The sequence below is a fragment of the Aquarana catesbeiana genome, linkage group LG01 (assembly GCF_042186555.1).
Source record: "Aquarana catesbeiana isolate 2022-GZ linkage group LG01, ASM4218655v1, whole genome shotgun sequence".
In the NCBI taxonomy this organism is placed as follows: domain Eukaryota; kingdom Metazoa; phylum Chordata; class Amphibia; order Anura; family Ranidae; genus Aquarana; species Aquarana catesbeiana.
In genome coordinates, this window is record NC_133324.1 from 251,921,625 (window position 1) to 251,942,421 (window position 20,797).

Genomic DNA, 20,797 nt, shown 5'->3' on the forward strand with positions numbered 1-20,797 from the left:
CAGATTCCAATAAGCCCCCCCCGCAGACCCCCACAACCACCGGCCAGGGTTGTGGGGATGAGGCCTTGTCCTCATCAACATGGGGACAAGGTGTTTTGGGGGGCTACCCAAAAGCACCCTCCCAATGTTGAGGGCATGTGGCCTGGTATGGTTCAGGAGGGGGGGTGCTTTCTTGTCCCCCCTTTTTTCCTGCGGTCTGCCAGGTTGCGTGTTCGGATAAGGGTCTGATATGGATTTTTGGGGGGGACCCCACGCCATTTTAAAAAAAAATTTGGCCGGGGTTCCCCTTAATATCCATACCAGACCTGAAGGGCCTGGTATGGAATTTAGGGGACCCCCCACGTCTTTTTTTTTTTTTTAATTTTGGTTCGGGGTTCCCCTGTGGGGAATTCCCATGCCATTTTATCAATGAACTTTTATGTGTATTGTCGGACCAGCAATTCATTAATAGCCACGAGTAGTTTTAAATGACTTTTTTCCTTTGAAATGTCATTTTGCTGTCAGACTGTTCTAAACATGAGAAACATGCGCCCCTTTACAGGCATACTATAGACACCCCCCAGGTACCAAATTCAAAGGGATATTACACTTTTATTGTTTCACTTTAAGCATTATTAAAATCACTGCTCTCGAAAAAACGGCAGTTTTTAAAACTTTTTTTTGCATCGATTCATGTCCCCTGGGGCAGGACCCGGGTCCTCAAACACGTTTTATGACAATACCATGCATATAAGCCTTTAAAATTAGCCCTTTTGATTTCTCTCATAGACTTTTAAAGGGTGTTCCGCGGCATTCGAATTTGCCGCGAACACCCCAAATTTTTCGCTGTTCGGCGAACTGGCGAACAGCCGATGTTCGGGTCGAACATGAGTTCGACTCGAACTTGAAGCTCATCCCTGTTAACAATGTATTTTGTCAGATCCATAGTAGTGCTTTACCCTAAACACCCCCTAAAATGTGTCAATTTGTGATGTGTGCTTAAAGTTCAGGCAGAGAGCCAGAGGCTTTTTTTTTTGGTCTCCCAAAATCTTTTTGAACCCTCCCTCCCCCAACTGCTAACTCAGCTCATACCAATCCTCTATTTGCTGACTTTGCCAAACCCATACACACTATACCCACCTCTTTAGTGGTCAGATTTATGGATGAATTCCCCAAAGCATGTAGTGCAAGGGCCTGCCTGAATACTTTCAAATGGTACTGTTTCAAGTTTTTGTATCCTATTATTATCTTGATAGGTAATCGCAGAATGTAAAAATGTGCTCAAATGTGTACAGTGTGTATTTATATCTTTGTATTATGACACTTCTTACCTGTCCAGTGGGCTGCCAATAGTGTAAAGTAAGGAGGGGCTGGCCAAAGTAATACACATTATGTATGCATTCATCTCTCAATAAAGTGGAGAGGGTTACCTGTCCAAAACATCTCCCTCCCCCCCCATAAAATGAGGGGGGGAATCTGATAGGTGGACCTTATACCTTTGGCTTTAAACAAAATAATAAATGTTATACTGAAGTTGGCCAAGAATGTCTGTGTCTAATCTGCTTTCCATGTTTATGTGCAAAATGATTAATTTATTTTTCTGGTTTTACTCCACAGTTTCCTTCCAACCCACAGGAATGGCAGACTGTGGCCTCCCACTTTGCCCAGCGGTGGGACTTTCCTAACTGCGGAGGGGCAATTGATGGGAAACACGTCCACATCATCCCACCACCCAACTCGAGGTCATACTATTATAATTATAAGGGGTTCAATAGTATTGTGATGTTGGCGGTGGTGACGGCTACTTATGAGTTCCTGTATGTGGACGTGGGGAAGAATGGCCGGATGTCAGATGGTGGAGTCATTGCCCAGACGGAGTTATACAGGCATCTCCAGAATGGCAGCTTGGACTTGCCACCTCCAGAAGACAATGTGGAAGGACTCCCATTCGTCTTCGTTGCAGATGAAGCATTTGCGCTGGGGGACCATCTTATGCGGCCATTCCCGACGAGGACCCTCACCCCGGTTTTTAATTACCGGCTGGCCAGAGCCAAAAGAGTGGTGGAGAACACTTTGGAATCATGGCCAACCGGTTCTGCCTATTTCTTACACCCATGCACATGGCGGAGTATAAACTGAATCATATCATCCTGGCGTGCTGTGTTCTCCACAACTTTTTAAGGCGAAATTCTGCCAACTATGCTGCCTCAGTGGGGCCTGATGCCAGAATTCATGTAAATGAAGCAAACCTGACTGCGCTTGAGGCTGGCTGTCCTGGCTTGCCCCCCCTGAGTGCCCACGAGGTCGTCTAAGATACCTTGAATACTTTGCAGGTAGGGGGGCCATCAATATGCCAGACAATGTCTGAGCCTTTTTTAAAATAAAAAAATTAGTTACCTACTAAAATATTTGCTGACATTTATTACTACTTGTGTTTCTTTTAGCTGACCCTGACTGAAATGTGTGTAGACCTGAAAATGATTGTGTAATATTAGAAAGCACTGTTGCGTGTTATTTACTAAAGGCAAATACACTTTGCACTACAAGTGCACTTGAAACTGCACTGAAACTGCACTTGTAGTGCAAAGTGGATTTGTCCTTAGGAAATAACCCCCATTGTCACAGAAAACACCAATTTTACCACAACAAAAGTTTTGGAGCATTGAAAGAAGAATCCACACATTCTGGATTATCAATCTTTTTAATACAAGCACAATCACATGTGCATTTATAGAAGGTTTTTAAAACAAACCAACATGTTTGTGTATAAGATTTTTTTGGGTCACATTAATAAAAGTCAAAATGTCCATTTAAGGTAAAACAGGCATGTTTAAAACCAACAAGAAATACACAAATCTAGAACTTACAAAGTTCAACTTTTGTAGAAATTGAAGGCAACATCAGACATAGGGATGAGCCGAACACCCCCCTGTTCGGTTCGCACCAGAACATGCGAACAGGAAAAAAGTTCGTTCGAACATGCGAACACCGTTAAAGTCTATGGGACACGAACATGAATAATCAAAAGTGCTAATTTTAAAGGCTTATATGAAAGTTATTGTCATAAAAAGTGTTTGGGGACCTGGGTCCTGCCCCAGGGGACATGGATCAATGCAAAAAAAAGTTTTAAAAACGGCCGTTTTTTTCAGGAGCAGTGATTTTAATAATGCTTAAAGTCAAACAATAAAAGTGTAATATCCCTTTAAATTTCGTACCTGGGGGGTGTCTATAGTATGCCTGTAAAGGGGCGCATGTTTCCTGTGTTTAGAACAGTCTGACAGCAAAATGACATTTTGAAGGAAAAAACTCATTTAAAACTACCCGCGGCTATTGCATTGCCGACAATACACATAGAAGTTCATTGATAAAAACGGCATGGGAATTCCCCAAAGGGGAACCCCGAACCAAAATTAAAAAAAAAAAATGACGTGGGAGTCCTCCTAAATTCCATACCAGGCCCTTCAGGTCTGGTATGGATATTAAGGGAAACCCCGGCCAAAATAAAAAAAAAAAAATGACGTGGGGTTCCCCCTAAATTCCATACCAGACCCTTCAGGTCTGGTATGGATTTTAAGGGAAACCCCGCGCCAAAAAAAAAAAAAAATGGCGTGGGGTCCCCCCAAAAATCCATACCAGACCCTTATCCGAGCACGCAACCTGGCAGGCCGCAGGAAAAGAGGGGGGGACGAGAGTGCGGCCCCCCCTCCCTCCTGAACCGTACCAGGCCACATGCCCTCAACATTGGGAGGGTGCTTTGGGGTAGCCCCCCAAAACACCTTGTCCCCATGTTGATGAGGACAAGGGCCTCATCCCCACAACCCTGGCCGGTGGTTGTGGGGGTCTGCGGGCGGGGGGCTTATCGGAATCTGGAAGCCCCCTTTAACAAGGTGACCCCCAGATCCCGGCCCCCCCCCGTGTGAAATGGTAAGGGGGTACATAAGTACCCCTACCATTTCACGAAGAAAGTGTCAAAAATGTTAAAAATGACAAGAGACAGTTTTTGACAATTCCTTTATTTAAATGCTTCTTCTTTCTTCTATCTTCCTTCATCTTCTGGTTCTTCTGGTTCTTCTGGCTCTTCTGGTTCTTCCTCCGGCGTTCTCGTCCAGCATCTCCTCCGCGGCGTCTTCTGTCTTCTTCTCCTCGGGCCGCTCCGCACCCATGGCATGGGGGGGAGGCTCCCGCTCTTCTCTTCTTCTTTTCTTCTCTTCTTCTCTAATTCATTTTCTTCTCCGGGCCGCTCCGCAATCCATGCTGGCATGGAGGGAGGCTCCCGCTGTGTGACGGCACTCCTCGTCTGACAGTTCTTAAATAATGGGGGGGGGGGGCGGGGCCACCCGGTGACCCCGCCCCCTCTGACGCACAGTGACTTGACGGGACTTCCCTGTGGCATTCCCCGTGACGTCACAGGGAAGTCCCGTCAAGTCACCGTGCGTCAGAGGGGGGCGGGGTCACCGGGTGGCCCCGCCCCCCGTTATTTAAGAACTGTCAGACGAGGAGCGCCGTCACACAGCGGGAGCCTCCCTCCATGCCAGCATGGATTGCGGAGCGGCCCGGAGAAGAAAATGAATTAGAGAAGAAGAGAAGAAAAGAAGAAGAGAAGAGCGGGAGCCTCCCCCCCATGCCATGGGTGCGGAGCGGCCCGAGGAGAAGAAGATAGAAGACGCCGCGGAGGAGATGCTGGACGAGAACGCCGGAGGAAGAACCAGAAGAGCCAGAAGAACCAGAAGAACCAGAAGATGAAGGAAGATAGAAGAAAGAAGAAGCATTTAAATAAAGGAATTGTCAAAAACTGTCTCTTGTCATTTTTAACATTTTTGACACTTTCTTCGTGAAATGGTAGGGGTACCCCCTTATCATTTCACACAGGGGGGGGGCCGGGATCTGGGGGTCACCTTGTTAAAGGGGGCTTCCAGATTCCGATAAGCCCCCCGCCCGCAGACCCCCACAACCACCGGCCAGGGTTGTGGGGATGAGGCCCTTGTCCTCATCAACATGGGGACAAGGTGTTTTGGGGGGCTACCCCAAAGCACCCTCCCAATGTTGAGGGCATGTGGCCTGGTACGGTTCAGGAGGGAGGCTACCCCAAAGCACCCTCCCAATGTTGAGGGCATGTGGCCTGGTACGGTTCAGGAGGGAGGGGGGGCCGCACTCTCGTCCCCCCCTCTTTTCCTGCGGCCTGCCAGGTTGCGTGCTCGGATAAGGGTCTGGTATGGATTTTTGGGGGGACCCCACGCCGTTTTTTTTTTTTTTTTTGGCGCGGGGTTCCCCTTAAAATCCATACCAGACCTGAAGGGTCTGGTATGGAATTTAGGGGGAACCCCACGTCATTTTTTTTTTAAATTTTGGCCGGGGTTCCCCTTAATATCCATACCAGACCTGAAGGGCCTGGTATGGAATTTAGGGGGACTCCCACGTCATTTTTTTTTTTTAATTTTGGTTCGGGGTTCCCCTTTGGGGAATTCCCATGCCGTTTTTATCAATGAACTTCTTTGTGTATTGTCGGCAATGCAATAGCCGCGGGTAGTTTTAAATGAGTTTTTTCCTTCAAAATGTCATTTTGCTGTCAGACTGTTCTAAACACAGGAAACATGCGCCCCTTTACAGGCACACTATAGACACCCCCCAGGTACGAAATTTAAAGGGATATTACACTTTTATTGATTGACTTTAAGCATTATTAAAATCACTGCTCCTGAAAAAACGGCCGTTTTTAAAACTTTTTTTTGCATTGATCCATGTCCCCTGGGGCAGGACCCAGGTCCCCAAACACTTTTTATGACAATAACTTGCATATTAGCCTTTAAAATTAGCACTTTTGATTTCTCCCATAGACTTTTAAAGGGTGTTCCGCGGCATTCGAATTTGCCGCGAACACCCCAAATTGTTCGCTGTTCGGTGAACTTGCGAACAGCCAATGTTCGAGTCGAACATGAGTTCGACTCGAACTCGAAGCTCATCCCTAATCAGACATGAGTATTTATAAACTGTGTTTGATATTTCGTTCAGATGGGGTGAAGTCACCCCTGGAAAAGCCAAATTTTGAAGATGCACACAAATTACAGAATGTCAACATGTGCTAGCTGCCATCATGGGGGATCAATGGACGTGTTTTGTGGGTGCAACCCCTTCCTCTCAGCTACTTTATTATTGAGGAAGGGGTTGCACCCACAAAACACGTCCATTGATCTCCCGTGATGGCAGATAGCACATGTTGACACACTGTGTGCATCTTCAAAATTTGGTTTTTCGAGAATATGTCAAAAAAGGTGCAAAAAATTTTTTAATTCAAAAAACAAAAAAAAAAGCCAGGGATTTGGAGGTGTTTTAAACTCTCCCTAAAACATCAATGATGTTCTTCATTTTGTTTTGAACATCATTGATGTTTTTCTGGATGTTTTCCAAGTCCCTATTACACTCCATGATCTCCCCGATCAGGATCTGAGCACTCTCACTGGTGAAACGTCCTTCATCCACAACATCACGATCACCTAAAAATATAGAAACAAAAACACACCATGTATTATAAATATGCCGGCATCCATCTCTTACCTGAGCCTGTGGTGACAGACACTCACCTGTTGTGGTGACTATTTCCACCACGTCTCCTTCCTCCTCCTCCTGTTGGCTTTGGGGGATTTCTCCTTCTTCCTGAGGTGGGGGGTCTGTTGTCTCTTCTGATGAGTGGTGTCCTCTGAGTCTTTACTCCCCTATGTAAAAAAAAAAAAAAGCTATACTTAGCACACAGATATTTGATGGCAGAAATATGAATATGAAACATTGCTTAGAAGTGGGGTACAATTGTCTGTTTTGGCAAAGTTCCAAGATGAAGAATTATTTTTTTCCTTTGTCAAGCTTGAATACTTACCTGTTTTTTACAAGCTTCACAAATGGAGACACCCCTATAGTATACACAGGAGCAGCTGTGTGGGCCCCCTAATAAAAAGGGTGTTCTGGTGTCCCACACTAGTGCTCCAGCATCCAGATGTGTAAACAGCTGCTGAGTGGCCTCTCCTTACACAGAATCTAGTTTGCAGTTCATTCTAGTTACAAACCCATCTAGACACCAAAATTATTTGTAGAGAACTAGGCTAGCAAAAATGTATTCAAAATACATATGTCCAAAACATGGTGTTTTCTATGCCGAACGAACAATGTTTCATACGAATGAATAATGTGCCCATGAACATGAAAGTTGCCATTTTAAACTGTACAACAGTAAAGAAAAGCACATGGAGCAGCACGAACGTTAGAAGAATCAAGAATAGGAACACAGGATAACTACTTACTGTTTTGCAGCACTCTCCTGATCCTTCTATACTGATCATGCTCCACCGCTTCCTGAGTTGATCTTTCGATCGTCGTACCCCAAAATTCTTCTGCAGACTCTTGACAACTTTCGCCATGATCTTGGCCTTTCTGACATTGGGGTTGGGGTAAGGTCCATACTTCCTGTCATAGTCGGCCCTCTTCAGGATGTCGACCATCTCCAACATCTCCCCAAGGACATATTTGAGGCCTTAAATCGTCTCCTTCGCGACATTTCTGGCTCCGGGCTTTCCTCCTCCTCCTCCTCCTCCTCGTTGCTGTAATTAGCACGCACCTGCTGTGTCTCTACCATGTGCTCTTCCCCCACTGCACCGAATGAGAAGGGGCGGGGAATAGACTAGAAAGAACGTCAGGGACGGGCAGAGTTTCACACATGCGCAGTGTATATAAAGCGTAACTCACGTGCGTCTTACATACGATCTGTGAGCGGAGGAAGGAGTATCGGAAGCGCCGATCGTGATAACAAAGGTAACATTTAAACTTGGGCCTATACTGATTCTAGATTGAGGCCTATATTGGGAGAAGATTAGGAGACTTTAGCCTGACCTTAGGGTTTATCTTTTGTTGTGTCTTGCAGATAAAATGGATGGCTTCAATGACCACAACTTCCTCCCCCTGTTCATAGACAAATACAGGGAGCTGCCCTGTCTGTGGCAGGTCAAACACCCCCAATACAACAATAAACAAAAGAGGCAGGCAGTGCTGGAGAAACTGCTGGAGTTGGTGAAGCCGGTGGTCCCCACGGCAACCATCCCCTATTTGAAAGCCAAAATTGGTGGCCTGAGGAGCACTTATCTTAGGGAGCGCAAGAAGGTCACGGATTCCCAGAGATCAGGAGCTGCAGCAGATTACATTTATGTCCCCAGGCTGTGGTACTATGAGAGACTGCGATTTCTGTCAGACCAGACTGATGTCAGGGAATCCCTCTCAACCCTTCCTTCCACTCTTCCTTCCACCCTATCTTACACCCCAGCTGAAGCTTCCGATGTCCAACCTGGGACTTCCAGCCAGCAAGAAGTGGAGGAGCCCAGCTGGAGCCAGGTATAGCATTGTTCTACAGATTTCTGGTCAATAAACAAATTATGTTTACTAGATGTTATTATTGATCACTAATTGATGATTTAAGAAACTGTTTTACATATCAATAGACAGTAGTGGGCACAAATAATTGGGACAAGAATGAAAAATGCTGGGCTCAGAATGATAGTCTGTTATATTTGTTAACATTCAATTTGCAACAGTTATGAGATGAGAATTGTGTGTGATTGATGAAGAAAAAACTAAAACGATGTCCCTTTTTCATACACAGGAAGACCTCAGCCAGGAGGAGGCTGTGGAATGTGGCACACAGGAGGAGGCTGTGGAATGTGGCAGCCAGGAGGAGGCGGGGGTTAGTGGCAGCCAGGAGGAGGCGGGGCTAAGTGGCAGCCAGGAGAAGGCCGGGCCCAGTAGGAGCCTGACAAAATCTCAGGTCCCTCCCCTCCGCCTTCCAAACAAATGACCCAGGAAAGGGAGTAACGTGCAGGATTCAGCACTCAGGCTGATTCAGGAGGCTTCTGCATCCCTCAGAGCCTTTCCCACTCCAGAAGAGGCCTTTGCCTCCATGGCTGTCACCAAACTGCAGGGCCAAAGCTGATTGTGTGAGGACCTTATTTATAAAGCCTTAACTAAGGGGGTGAGGGGTGAAATCACACCCAATACCCACCTGTGTGAGTTGGACCATCCTCCTCCTCCTGCCACAACTCCACCACCACAGACACAGCGTGGAAGAAAGCGTGAAAGGAAGACCAGAGAGTGATGGCCCTGGGTTCAGTCTGGTCTGACAAAAGATGCAGGCTCTTGTATGACCACAGCCTGGGGACATGTATATTATCTGCTGCTATTCATGATTCTCTTGGACTTCTGGACCAGACTGCACTCCCTTAGATATGGACTCCTCAGGCCACCAATTTTGGCAGGAAATAATTGATGTGTGCCCTGGGGGCCAAAGGCTTCAACAATTTCGGACGTTTCTCCAGCGTTGCCTCCCTCTTTGTTTGGTTCGGACCCCCTAATAAAGGTTTTTTGGTTTCATTTATACTCGCCTATGTGTGTTTTCCTTCAAAAAGGACAGTTTGTTTGTGAGGAGGCAGGTACATTTCAAAAATACAATGTCAAATTAACAAGGGACAACAACACCAAGGAACCTCCTTGAGATTAAATAATACAAGATAATAATGGTGTTGTGGTAATTTGACACACAAAACACACACAAAAATATACTGGAGTAAAAAGAAAAAAAAAAAATCAGGCTTGAAAAAAAAATAACGCAATAAAAAAAAACATTTTTGAGTCAGATGTGATAAATAAAAATATTATATTGATGAAATCATGAGAAATAATAAAGAAAGAAGTTTGTGAGAACTCTGTGTGAATATGAGCAGCAAAACAACTTCATTCTTCTCACATTATAAAGAAGAAGAGAGGGCGCTGCATTAAACAATTTAAAACATTGCAGCCTGACGAAAGTGCTATATCCATTCCGAACGCTAATTTTACCAGACCGAGCTGTTCCGTCTCGGAATTTCTTCTGAGCATGCATGGCACTTTGTGCGTCGGAATTGTCCACACATGGTCGGAATTGACGCGATCGGATTTTGTTGTCGGAAAATTTTATAGCCAGCTCTCAAACTTTGTGTGTCGGAAAATCCGATGGAAAAAGTCAGATGGAGCCCACACACGGTCAGAATTTCCGACAACAAGCACCGATCGCACATTTTCCATCGGAAAATCCGACCGTGTGTACAGGGCATTAGACTTAACATACCTGCAAAGCAAATACAATAAAACATAGTAAAAATAAAACATTGCAATCTGTGCCTAAAAAATGTATGCCGAAGCATTTGGGCAATCCGCCCCTAATGTTAGGAGCGAATAGCTCCTCCACCCCTGCCCCCATGCTTCGGCATATATGCTCTTTTTTTTTAAACTGTGGTGGTGAAATCACCTCTGACAGCGCTGGAGTCACGGCTTTATGTATCATGGGAGCAAACACTGTTGCTGTCAGAATAAATAAACCCATGCTGCAGCTGAATGGCGTACCTGCTAAGCAAATGATGGTTAACAATAAAACAAACATTACAGTATAACATACCATACCTGCAAAGCAAATACAATAAAACATAGTAAAAATAAAACAGAGAAAGAGCAATAGCTATAGAATAATAGTGAGCGGACAGTAGAGAGCGAACACGAGAGAACAATAGCGAGAGAGAGAAGAAAAATAAAACCATAACTATTTTTGGCTTTTTTATTTTATATTTTGTTGTGCTTTTGTGTTTTTTTTTTTACTTTTTCACTTTTATAAAAAACTGTTAAAAAACTGTAAACTGATGTTGCAGATTAGTCTTTCGAGACCCTGTGTATGTGTGCCTAGGACTGTGTGGTGCTGTACCCTATGCTAATACTCAACTAGTGTGTGGTAGCATTTGAAACAGTCACCAATGCAGAGCCACGTTGGTCAGGATGGACAATAAAAGACGGTGTCACGCCTAAATCCACGTTTTCTGCAGACACAACATCTTCTTTGGGGTATTCTTTGGGTAGGGATACCAGGGAGGACATACGGAGAATGCCTCCCATGCAGCCAGCTCGCTGCATTTGCATTGGGAAGGTGGGCCATAGCACCGTCTGAAAACAGAAGGGCTGTGATGATCGCTTCCTGGAATTTAAGGAAGGCTTCAGTCCATCCGGAAGCTTTGTATAGCACAAAAGCGTTCAGCAGAGCCAATTGAAATAAATATACAGACACCTTTTTGTACCAGCGTCTGGCCTTACGGGCAATTAGGTTTGGCACCAACAACTGGTCGTTGAGGTCCACCTATCCCATATTAAGGTTGTATTCGTGGACACAGAGGGGTTTCTCCACAACACCAGTCACCGTAGAAATTTGGACTGTCGTATCTGCATGAAGGGGGGACAGAATGAAAACATTCCGTGAATCCCTCCACTGCTAACAAATTATTACACTTCAAGCAGGCTCTCTCCCTCCATCTAATTCAGGATTCCACAAGTTGTTGGGGGAAGCCCTGGTGATTAGATCGCATGGTGCCACATGCGCCAATTCCATAATCAAAAAGGTGACTAAAAAGTGGCACACTCGTGTAATAATTGTCCACGTGCAAGTGGTACCCCTTTCCGAATAAGGGTGACACTAAGTCCCACACAATCTTAACAGCGCTCCCTATGTAGTCTGGGCAGTTCTCCGGCTCTACGTGACTATCTTTCCCTCGTAAACCATAAAACTATATGTATAGCCTGTTGCCCTGTCACAGAGCTTATACATCTTGACCCCATATCTGGCACGCTTGCAGGGAAGATACTGTTTGATAGACAAGCGTCCAGAAAACTTAATCAGGGACTCATCAACTCAGACAACTTGCTCGGGTGTAAACAAGGCTGCAAACTGCTGTTTGAAGTGGTTAACAAGGGGCCAAATTTTGTAGAGCCGACCAAAACCAGGGTCACCCTGAGGATGACAGAGTCAAGTGCATGAACGGCAAGAACTGCTCGTATCGTGTCCTGGTCATGGAGGCAGAGAACACGGGCATATGGTGAATTGGGGCAGTGGACCAATATGACCGCAACTCACTCTTTTTAGTTATTCCCATGAGGAAAGATAGGCCCAGGAAGGTCTTAAATTCGGAAACTGTAATAGATTTCCAATCTCTGGCAAGGGTCAGCTGGGGATTAGAGGCGATTAATTTACCAGCATACAAATTTCTTTGGTCCACAATAGATCTATAGAGATCTTCCGTGAAAAACAGCGAATAAAAATCAAGCAATGTAAAATCAACTGTTTCCACCTGAATTCCGGGTTGGCCAGTGAATAAGGGGAAGTACGGGTGCTGCAGAAGTGGTGGGCTCCCAATTAGGATTGGCAAATGCAGCAGGAAGGGTACTATGGGCTCGACGGGCCTGTGTTTGTCTTCTTCTTGGTGGCAGCAGGACACTACTCATGCTAGCCCCCTCGCCAGCTTGAACTGCACTTATAGGACTCGCCACGTCACCAAGTGTTACTGCAGTGCTGAATGTACGATCAGGATATACTAGGCCGCTGGTGCTTGCCAGTTCACCAGAAGGTGACTGACTCTCTTCTCCATACGAGAGCCCTACGGTTCTTGCACTTCAACAACAGCAGAAGAAGAATGGGGTCTGGCAAGCCTAACCTTGGCAGGGACCACAACTACGTCGTCAGAGCTATCTGTCAGGGTGCCGCTGCTGTCTACAGGTTCGTATTCTGAGCCTGAATCTGACAGATGAGTGACTTCCTCTTCACTATCTGTCATGCTCAGAAACGTGTAGGCCTCTTCACTAGTGTACCTTCGATTTGACATTTTGGTCTCTAAATTTACTGGTACACTAGTAAGACTCACAGGAAAAAAAAGCTCCTGACTGTCAGCGACTGCTTCAAATGCTGCAAAAAAAAACTGTTAGCGTTCCTAGGGATCAGGCCTGACTCTGCGAATGCTGCAGTTATGTGTTTTATGTTTTGTAAGTGACAGTGATCGATTGATACTGCACTTGGGTGGGCTCACTGGGCGGAGGGGCTAAACGCAGGTGCTAGCAGTCATCTGGGTTGATCCTGCTAACACTTCATTTTTGGGAACCCTAAACTGCTGGGGACGCTAGTATAGATCTGATCAGATCACATATTGATCAGTTCAGACACTATACTACTAAGAGAGGTAAATGGTGCTTGTGTGGGTGTTAGCGCTACTGGCACTAATCTGACGCTGCCTGGGGTGACGCAGACCCTGACTGACGCTAAAACCTAACTTTGATCACCCGCTGGGTGATCAGGGGGTTAAACCTTTATTTAGGTAAAATACGGCGGGTGCCCTGATACTATAAAAAATAAACTAGCTAACCTGTGTCACCAGTGATCACTGGTGACAGAGGGTGATCAAGGAGTTAAACCTTTATTAGGGGGGGTTAGAGGGGGTCCCTAGACCTATCTGGGCCTAATACTAATTACTCTAACGCTGATTTTTGTCACTAATGACACCAGTACAGCGATCAAAAAAAAATCTGAATGCTGCACTGGGTGACACAGTGACTGGGGATGAAGGGGTTAACTGGGGGGTGATCGGGGGGTGATTGGGGGGTGGTAAGTGTACCTACGTGGACTGGTGTCAGTGTAGTGTTAGTGCACTTACTATGAGATGTTCTCTCTCCTCGGTCTGGAACGAAAAGACCAACACGAGGAGAGATGACATCACTTCCCCTGCTGTGTTTTTTTGCATTGATCCATGTCCCCTGGGGCAGGACCCAGGTCCCCAAACACTTTTTATGACAATAACTTGCATATTAGCCTTTAAAATTAGCACTTTTGATTATTCATGTTCGTGTCCCATAGACTTTAACGGTGTTCGCGTGTTCGAACGAACTTTTTTCCTGTTCGCATGTTCTGGTGCGAACCGAACAGGGGAGTGTTCGGCTCATCCCTAATGTTGATCATATCCCCCCTAATCTCCTCTTTTCAAGAGGGAATAAATTCAGTTCCTCTAATCTTTCCTCATAGCTGAGCTCCTCCATGCCTCTTATTAGTTTGGTTGCCCTTCTCTGCACTTTCACCAGTTCCCCGATATCCTTTTTGAGAACTGGCGCCCAAAACTGAACCGTATATTCCAGATGAGGTCTTCCTAATGATTTGTATAGGGGCATGATGATATCTCTCTGCCTGGAGTCCATACCTCTCTTAATACAAGAAAGGACTTTGCTTGCTTTGGAAACCACAGTTTGGCATTGCAGGCTATTATTGAGCTTATGATCTACCAAAACCCCCAAATCCTTCTCCACCATTGATTACCCCATTGTACTCCCCCTAGTATGTATGATGCATGCATATTCTTAGCCCCCAAGTGCATAACTTTACATTTATCGACATTAAACCTCATTTGCCACTTAGTTGCCCAATTAGACAGTGCATTGAGGTTGGCTTGTAAATTGGAGACATCCTGTAAGGACGTTATTCCACTGCATAGCTTGGTGTCATCTGCAAAGACAGAGATGCTACTTTTAATCCCAGGACCTATATCATTTATAAAGATATTACAATTTAAGGGTTCCAGCACTAAACCTTGGGGTACACACTGATAACCTTAGACCATTCAGAGTAAGAATCATTAACCACCACTTTCTGAATTTTGTCTTATAGCCAGTTTTCTATCCATTTACAAATTGATCTTTCCAAGCCTGTAGATGTTACCTTACACATTAGCTATGTGTAGGGAACTGTGTCAAACGCTTTTGCAAAATCCAAGTATACCATGTCCACAGCCACCCCCCTGTCCAAGGTTTTACTTACCTCCTCATGAAAAGAAATCAGGTTTGTCTGATAACTTCTGTCTGTTGCTTAAAATATTTTTTCCCAGCAAGAACTTGTCTATGTGGTCTTTTATTAAACTCTCCAGTAACTTCCTGATGATAGAAGTTAAACTAATAGGTCTATATTTACTTGGTAAAGACTTTGATCCCTTTTTAAATATGGGCACTACATTGGCACTACGCCAATCCAGTGGTACCATTCTAGTCACTAACGAGTCCCTAAATATTAGAAACAATGGCTTTTAAATGACAGCGCACAATTCTTTTAGGATCCGTGGGTGAATCCACCTTTATTCTGTCTAAATATTTCTGGACCATATCCCTTTTGAGCCATTTGTGGATCATTTGGGGCTGTGTCACTACCACCTTCATTATGCACATGAGCTCCCCTATGCTCCTTTGTATACACAGAGCTGAAGAAAGTATTTAATAAATTTGCCTTCTCTTTGTCCCCAGTCACCCACTCTAGATTATTTTGTAAAGGGCCTACATGCCCAGAACCAACCTTTTTACTATTAATATATTTGAACAATTTTTGGGGGGTTTGTCCTACTATCTTTTGCAATCTGTTGTTCGGTTTGAATTTTTGCGTCCTTGATTTCCTTTTTACATACTCTGTTATATTCTTTGTAGCATTTAAATGATGATAGTGTTCCTTCATTTCTATATTTTTTAAAAGCTCTTTTCTTATTATTTATAGCCATTTTAACTTTGGCCGTGAGCCACATAGGTTTTATTTATAGCCTTTTAAACGTATTGTCCGTGGGAATATACTTTGCAGTGAGTTTGCATACAGACTTTTTGAAGAATTCCCATTTCTGTTCTATGTCCAGTAATGCCAATATTCCCTTCTAGTCTAAGTCCTGGAGAGCAGCCCTCATCCATGGAAAATTTGCCCTCCTAAAGTTAAGTGTTTTTATCTTACCCATATGTGTTTGTTGCTTACAGCTAACATTAAATCAAGGGTCTTCAAACTATGGCCCTCCAGTTGTTCAAGAACTACAATTCCCATAATGCCTAGCCATGTCTGTGAATGTCATAGTTTTACAATGCCTCATAGTTCCGCAACAGCTGGAGGGCCGTAGTTTGAGGATCCCTGCATTAAATGAAATCATGTTATGGTCACTGCTACCCAGATGTTATTTTATATGAATATTGGTAATAAGTTCTGCATGGTTTGAGATTACCAGGTCCAGCAGAGCATTATTCACAGTTGAGGCCTCAATAAACTGGACCATAAAATTATCTTGTAATAGGTTTTTTAATTTTTGACCTTTAACTGTCCCAGCAGTGCAATTACTCCAGTCAATTTCTGGGTAGTTAAAATTCCCCATTATTATTACTGTCCCAGCCCTTGCAGCCCTTTTCATCTGTGCAAGGAGCTCAGTCTCCACCTCCTCATTAACACTGGGAGGTCTATAACAAACTCCAATAATAACCTTTGTATGCACACCCATGTACAGTTCCACCCATAATGCTTCAGACTCATCACACTCTCCATCAACTAGGTCCTCTTTCACACTCGCTTTGAGATCACTTCTCACATAGAGACAGACACCACCACCCCTCCTGAAGAGACTTAACTGCATTCCATGTGGCTATTCAGCAAAATCACTGTGCATCTGTGGAAGCATTCAATAAAGTCCAATGTGCAATTCATGCAGAAACACTCTTCTTGTAAGCAAAACAATCCTTAGGTGGTGCACTACTCTCTCATGTCACTCTAAACTGTTCACCTTGTGGTGTTGACCTCAAAGTTACACAGAGGTCAGCAAACATATATACCCCTGCCTAGGATCATAAAATGACGATGATCGCCTCCACAAAACTCCCTAAAGGAAAGCAGCTCTCAGGGATGCCTCATCCAACTAAAGTCCTCTGTGCATTCGGTGTGGCCATACAGCAAAATCACTGTACATCTGTGTGAGCACTCAATAAAGCCAAATGTGTAATTCATGCAGAAACACTGTTCTTGTAAGCAAAACAATCCTCGGGTGGTGCACTCCTCTCCCATGCCACTCTAAACTGCTCACCTTGTGGTGTTTACCTCAAAGTTACACAGAGGTGAACGAACGCATGTATCCCCTCCTGGGGTTATAAAATTATAACGATCTCCTCCACAGAACTCCCACAGGGAAAGCATCTCCCAGGGGTGGTTCATCCACTCAGATGTCATATAAAAAGTAAAGTTTTTATGAAAACAATCAGGTATAAAAACACTCACATGCATTAATTCTTAAAAAGCCACCACATGAATAACACTAACCTGGCTCCCCACTCCAGTGAGGGAGCTGGTTAGCTGAGTCAGGGCTAGCAGTGGATCAAGCCCAGCAAGTGATGAGCAAGGCTAATTTCCTAATTTTCCTTAGACTTGGCAAAGTCTCTGCCACAGGTGTAAAGTGTATTTTCAACCCATGCATCTGAATTCCTGTGCAGCTAACTGCTACAGATTTGAAAGGTTCTAAGCATTCCCCACTACTTCCAAAATAATTGGGGGTTCAGATATACTTCAAGTGTGGATTGTGGTAGGTTTACAATGAAAATATCCATATTTATAGTCACAGAGTAAGTCAAGCATGTGTTCCTTTATAAACAGAAGTACCACATATTTTCTTTTAGTTCTTGGTATAGTATGTGGAATGGTTGGGAATGAAGGAAAACTATCAATGGTTCAGCAAATTGGAGAACAAAATGGCTAGATGTAGCCAGTTCGCACCTCAACCCCAGGATCCCCGGCTGCTTTCTTAATAAACCCAAAATCACAGATTTATTAAATTGCAGCTTACCAATCATTAGATGGCTGCATCCGTTTTCTTTTATTTGGCTTTTCCCCCTCTGTTTTTACCTAGTGATTTGGTCAGTGACACTGTATTATTGTGATGCATATCTGGACGAATGAGCACAGGAGGCACAGCAGACAGCAGCAATGTCAATATGGGGGGGGGGGGGGTGGAGTGTTAAATGTATCAGATTCAGCAGATTGGATACACTAATGAATTGAAGCCAAACTCCAGCCAACACTTTATAAGCAGTTACAGCAAAGTTTTTTTTCCTTTTGGGATAAAGATTTTGCAAGAATAAGTAAAAGCTGATCATTTTAATCACCCCTACCAGTGTTAAGTGGTTTGTCTCATCCATGTAAACTAACACATTCTGCTGGAAAGTTTGTGCTGTAAAAAAACACCAGTATTGCTGGCTGGATCACCAAGTGAAAATAGAAGAAAGCCTAAAAAAGAAACTAATATAACCATCACATCTAAGAATTTGAAATCTGCAATACATGCATAATAAATATTTGCTTTTTGTTTTTAATACCACTTTACATAGTTACATAGTTAGTAAGGTTGAATAAAGACACCAGTCCATCCAGTTCAACCTGAGTGAGTGTGCGTGTCTGCAATTATCAATATTTATTTAAGGTACCCATATAGCGCCGTCAATTTACGCAGCGGTCCACTCATACATCGCACACTCACAAAACCCTACCCTTAAGGAGCCCACTATCCAAGGTCCCCAAACTCACATCATATACTAGGGCCTATTTTTTGAAGCCAATTAACCTACCAGCATGTCTTTGGAGTGTGGGAGGAAACTGGAGTACCCAGAGGAAACCCACACAGGCACAGGGAGAACATGCAAACTCCAGGCAGGTAGTGTCCTGGTTGGGATTCGAACCAGCGACCCTTTTTACTGCTAGGCAAGAGTGCTACCCACTACACCACTGTGCTGCCCAAACTACCCTTTAACTAATAGAAGCAGGCAGGAGTTCTGCCATTTAGGGACAGTAACTACCACTGCTAATTGGCAGATCCTCTGCCTGATAAAGTTAATTAACAAAGCTGCAGGATATCCTGGGTGATGCCATTGACCAGATATGGCCATTATAATGTTTGGTCAATTACACGGATGTGGCAGTGGGTAATGAGTTGTTGGGTGCTCAGTGTGATGGACATCGCTGGATGATGTGATTGATGTTGGATTTATATTGTTGGACATTGTTTTTTGGACAGGAATCTTTAATCGCCTTTCTATCCCCTATATTGTAAAAAAACGACAGGTAGATGGACATCTATTTCACTTATGCTCACAGATCTAATTTGATTCTTTTATCTAAATACTGAATTCTTTGATTCTTTTACAGTTATTTCTCAGTTTTTCCCTGCATTTCAGAGCTTCTCCTCACATCTAGAGCAAACGCACTTGAAGTGCGCAGTATACGTATTTGCTTTTAGTAAATCAACCTCAATATCTGATGCTATGAAGTTTATCAAAAAAGTACGAATTGGATGTTCTGTGTCCTATAATCTATCTCCAACTTGCAGAATAACTTTTCAGAATACATAAATATATGTAGATTCCCATGAAAACCAACTAACAGCATAAGAAATGATTTTAGCCCAGTGACAATTGCTAAGGTATGTCTCTGTGATATCTGAGATATGGCTGCTTTCAGCTTTTTATCATCTTGTTGATTAGATTCACACTGGTAGCTTGTAGATGCACTCAACAAGAATCTCTTAGATGTATTCCCCAAAGCTGCTGCAAACACAACAGGAAATGGGCACCCATCACCCACACAAACCATTGCCTTAAAATACTAGATGCCTTACAGCTTGCCTGAAGGCTTGTAAATCTTTCTGTGTAACCTCACCTAACTGGGACTTTATTTTGAACATTAAAGGTTTGTAAGTTAGCAGCAAGCAATGCAAAACCCCTGGGTCCATTACAAAGCCCTGGTCCCTCCAGTTTTGTAATAGTTAAAACGTAATAATATTTTCCATCATTTTTTGTTCTGCTAATGATTTATTCATGTCATGGATGTGTTGAAACGTGATTGTAGCATATCTGTCTACCGTTTGTGACTTGTGTTTTTTCCTATTCATTTACTATAAAAAAGGTAAAATGATACCATCCATAACATTTTGTTATTTTAGACATTTGTATGCATTATTTGTAACCTGTCTTGAAACAGCTATAGCATTTAAAATATAAACTGCAATCTGAACAAAAATCCAAAGTAAAGCTAACATAATATGCAATATTAGTGACCTGAGACCATATTTTTAAAACTGTGAATGTGACATTCATTAAATATTCACTGCAGGGCAATTGATTTAAAACACATGCACAAGGAAGATACAGCTGGGGATCCTGTCAGGAACCAGTGCTACTCGAGCATAGACTGAAGCGGACAACCTGTGGATGGGTGTCCAGGCAAGGGGTGTTGTACCTCGCCAGGGCTGTGGTGTCAGCCCATGCTGCTGATGCAGTGTCTGTTCCAGTTGCATGTTTAACTGTAGGAGGTTAAGAAACTATCAGAGCCAGGATTTTGCTGTATGAAAAATGAAAAAATCTCCAGCTTTAGTGTGGAGTTATTTTGAGGGGACAGCAAATTTACACTGTTATACAAGCTGTACACTCACTACTTTACATCGTAGCAAAGTGTCATTTCTTGTCACATGAAAAGATATAATAAAATATTTACAAAAATGTGAGGGGTGTACTAATATATATATGGAAAAGCTTCCTTACATCAAGTTCACCCTCAGGTTTACCCTCAGAGGGCCTTTTAACATTTATTAAAGCAGAAGAGTGCAAAATCTGGTGCAGCTGTGCATGGTAGCCAATCAGCTTCTAACTTCAGCTTGTTTAACCACTTCAATACCAGGCACTTATACACCTTCCTGCCCAGGCCAATTTTCAGCTTTCAGCGCTGTCGCAATTTGAATGACAATTGCGCGGTCATGCTACACTGTACCCAAATTTTTTATCATTTTGTTCCCACAAATAGAGCTTTCTTTTGGTGGTATTTGATCACTTCTGCGGTTTTTATTTTTTGTGCAACAAATAAAAAAAGACCGAAAATTTCGAAAAAAAAAAGTTTTTCTTTGTTTCTGTTAAAATTTTTTGTAAATAAGTACGTTTTCTCCTTCAATGATGGGCACTAATATGGCTGCACTGATGGGCACTGATATGGCTGCACTGACGGGCACTGATACGGCGGCACTGATGGGCACCGATGAGGTGGCACCAATGAGGTGGCACTGATGAGGTGGCACTGATGGGCACTGATGATGGGCACTGATAGGCTGGACTGATGGGCACTGATAGGTGGCACCGA